Here is a 4,724-nt window from a genome sequence, read left to right on the forward strand (position 1 = left end):
GGATGAAATTCAAAGAACACATTATTTTATGTTGTAAACTTAGAAATTGACAAAAGATTTTTGTCTATTGCAGGAACATATAGCAAATCAGTAAGAGGCATGTGAATGGAACTAGAAGAAATATACGACTCGCCAATGGGAAATATAGAAGCAGAATTCCCATTCCTTATAATCACTTTACCTGAGCCAATTTAAGGGTTGCAACTAGAAAACTTGAACGGATCGTTACTCAAATGAACCATGGCACCATTATCGGGATACCAAGTTGCATCGGCGACAATGCCTGTGGTAGTAGGCTTGGAAGCAGTGGATGAAAAATCACCTACACATGAATGAACAATAAAGTGGAAAGAGGGCTTGTAAGAATTAGTATGAAAAAAAAGGGCTTCAGGATGACAATGCCCAATAAAACCATTATCTATGTAGCATACGTGGGTTAAACAAGGGCCAAACTTGTGCGAGTGATAGGACTAGAATAAATGATCCATATAGCCAAATCCCAAAGTTAAAAACAGCACCAATAGAATCTTTATAGGAATCATCATAGTGATAAAAGCACCGGCGAGCTATATGGCCAATTTTTCCTGTAACATCCATCGATGGAACTAGGTTACGGAGCATTATTGGAGTTTACAGAACAAATAGAAATAAATTTCAAACATTTCACATCATATAATATTCATATCATAAACTAATCAAAATCAAACATATTGTCCCTTATATGAGCCCTTGAGGACCAAAATACGCATTAGAAACAAGTCGGGACTAAATCAAATGCTCAAAGGATTTTTTGAAAAACACAAAAATTCTTCATGTTGCAGGGGTCACACGGTGTGGGCATTCAAAATAGGGACACACGCCGTGTCCCAGCCTGTGTCCATGGTCGTGTAACTCTTTGACTTGGGCCACATGGCTAAACCACCAGCCCATGTGCTAGGCTCTGTGAGCATACTGTTTTGTACAATTTAAAAGATACATGGGACACACGACCGTGTCTTTGGCCGTGTGTCACACACGGCTGAGACACACGCCCGTGTGGATGAAAATAGGCCAATTTCCAAGGCACATTTCTCACCCAATTTGACATCAATCTAACCCAACATTTTTGGACATCAACAAGACATAACAAGGCATTCAAAACAAGCCAAAATCAAGCCTTAAACATGAAGTATCATCACATACAACCAATATGCCTTAGGCACCTCAAATGAAAACTTAAAGGCATATCAGCCAAGTGTCTCAACTTACCTAAATGACCAAATTCATATATGCATATTCAAGCCACATTTTACTTTCTTTCATTCTACCATATCAATCACACATCAAAAAGGATAAGGTCATTTATATACACATCAAAATATACCAAAAACAAGCCATATACATGGTTAACCTCAACAAAACATTTGTATGCCATTATTGGCTAAAATAACCTATACATGCCATTATATCCGAGATTAATTTACTGAAAGTACCAAAAGGACTGATGGATAGTGTGAAATAACTCTGACCAGCTTCCAACCCGAACGAGCTTCAAAATTACTATAAAATATAGAAAAATAAGACAGAGTAAGCATTTAAGCTTAATAAGTTCGTATAACACGGAATTTAACTTACCATATATCCATACAATAGGTAAGTGAACATAGCATATCTCAACCAATTTGGCCAAAAGCCTAAACACATGATCACCAACATATTAGCCATGAAAATCACATATAAGATTTAACACACATGGTTGAATTCACCAAACAATCACATTTCATGTTTTCCATATAAATACCAATAATAGTTCATATCGAACTTATATAATCTTGTAACAGAACTGTGTCTGTTGAATCATTTAGAATATTGTTGGATACACGGGTAGTACACACGAGGTGTACTGAATTGTAATTCGTCAATTCATATACTTGTATGATTATATGAGCTGTAAATAGTAAGCTCTTCTGAGCTGAATAACAGGAAGCTATGAGAGCTGAATAACTGGAAGCTCATAAGAGCTGAAATTTGTGACCCTAATGACATGTCATTTGTATCCTACAGATTCCTAAGGTTCAAAAGGGGCTTGGTAATTGCCGACTATACGACCGGCATTTATTCATGGCAATTCATAAAAAATAATTCAGTTTATCACATATAAATGTATAACTTAATTAGGCGACTAATCCAATAATTTTCCTTTGCCTTGATCTAACTCCGTACTAGGTTTAATTGGATCTATACAAATGAATTTAACTCAATTCAATATAATTCATATTCAATTTAGTCCAACGCATATTTTAGAAAAATTACTATTTTTCCCCTATACTTTTAATTCATTGCAATTTAGTCCCTAGGCTCGGAAAATGAAATTCACACAATTTAATCCTTACTCAAGCCTAACCGATTTCTATACCTATTAATAGCAGCTCATATATTTCATAAAATTCATAAATTTTACCATAAATTTATCATCTTTTCAATTTAATCCCTAATTGATAATTTCATCAAAATTCTCTTTATAAAAGTTATTTATCTAACAACAACCTTTCATTTTTTATCATAAAATTTCAAAATTCAAGCACACTTATAAGTGGAAAAACCCTAATACTTTAACAGTATTGTAAATTAATCCCCGAACTAGCTATATTAAGCTACTACGATATCGAAAATGTAAAAATAATTAAAAACGGGACAAAAATACATACCTAATTGAGCAAAATAAGCTTGCTAGTATTTCAAGCTTCCATGGCTAGGTTTTCTCTCTTTTTTTATTTTTTAATTTTTATTTTGGTGGTAGATGATGATAATAGATGATATTTGTTTATTTTATTAATTTATTAAAATTTTAAGTACAAATTTTTAAAATTAACCTTATTATTTCATTAAATTTCCAATGATTACTATTCATACTTATCCACTAACCACTTTAATGGTTTATTTATTATATAAGGATCTCCAATTTAAAATTCTATAGCTATTTAATACTTTTAGCTATTAGAACTCAACTTTTGCACTAAATGCAATTTAGTCATTTTTATCAAATTAGGCATGTAAACGGTAAAATTTCTTAACGAAATTTTTATACGGTATTTCTATTATACTATAAACCATAGAATAATAAAAATAAATTTTCTTGACTTCGAATTTGCGGTCCCAAAATCACTATTCTGATTTAACTGAAAATGGCTGTTACAACTCTCCCCCTAAAGGAATTTTCGTCCTCGAAAATCTTACTAGTAAAGAGGTTCGGATATTGATTCTCATAATTTCCTCGGGTTCCTAGGTAGCTTCTTCTATTCGATGTCGCTGCCAAAGAAATTTTACTAAAGCTACATTTTTATTTCTCAATTCTTTCACCTCTCGTGCCAGAATTCTAATCGGTTCTTCACTGTATGTCATGTCAGGTTGGATCTCAACATCCATCGGGGAGATAACATGTGAAGGGTCAGATCGGTACTGTCGTAACATAGACACATGAAAGACATTTTGAATCTTTTCTAGCTCTGACAGTAAAGCTAATCGATACGCAACAGGTTAGATTCTTTCAATAATCTCATATGGCCCGATAAATCGTGGACTCTGCTTTTCTTTATGACCGAATTGAAGAACTTTCTTCCAAGGTGAAACTTTCAAAAATACTTTGTCACCAACTTGAAACTCTATATCTTTACAGTTAAGATCTGCATAAGAGTTGTGACGATTTGAAGCTGCTTTTAAGCTATCTTGGATCACTTTTACTTTTTCCCCAGTCTCGCGAATCAAATCAACCCCATGTATCTTTTTCTCACCGAGCTTAGTCAAATACAACAGAGTTCGGCATTTGCGACCATACAAAGCCTCATACGGTGCCATTTTTATGCTTAATCGAAAACTATTATTATATGCGAATTCAATTAACGGCAAATATTTCTCCTAATTTTCTATATAAGCTCTGAATTCTTTGGTACACAAACTTTACCTCTGGATAACAAACAACCATCAGGTCCTATTTGAAATTCTGAATCAGAAGTCGACTCAGACTATACTCGTTTAGGTCGCAACTCATTATCACATTTCTGAGCTTCATAGATTTACTGTAAAAATATCAGTCTCGCTTTTAACTCAGTTATGATCGAGCCATCATCAGATAATGACAATCGAGTATTCATCGCCCGCAAAACAAACAAGGATTTTCTAATCAAAGCATCAGTAACTACGTTTGCTTTTCCCGGATGATAATCAATAACTAACTTATAATCTTTCAATAGTTTGATCCATATACACTGTCCCAGATTCAAATATTTCTCCGAAAGTTGATACTTTAAACTCTTGTGATCGGTAAATATATGTCATTTTTCATCGAACAAATAGTGTCACCAAATTTTCAACGTAATAACTATAGCTACCAACTCTAAGTCATGTGTCGAATAGTTCTTTTCATGTGGCTTTAACTGTCTGGAAGCATAAGCTATTACTTTACCATCTTGCATCAAAACACGGCCTAAACCGTTCAATGACACATCACTGAACATCCCAAATTCCTTACCCGATTCAGGTTGAACTAGAACTGGTGCTTCAGTCAATAATTCTTTCAACTGGTCAAAACTTTGCTAACATTTATTAGACCATTCAAACTTCACATCTTTTTGTAATAGTCATGTCATTGGTATAGCTATCATCGAAAATCCTTTTACAAATCTCCGGTAAGAACCAGCTAATCCTAGAAAACTTCTAACTTCAGATACGTTTCTCGGTGGTTTCCA

Source organism: Gossypium hirsutum, chromosome A06, assembly GCF_007990345.1.
Source record: "Gossypium hirsutum isolate 1008001.06 chromosome A06, Gossypium_hirsutum_v2.1, whole genome shotgun sequence".
Lineage (NCBI taxonomy): Eukaryota > Viridiplantae > Streptophyta > Magnoliopsida > Malvales > Malvaceae > Gossypium > Gossypium hirsutum.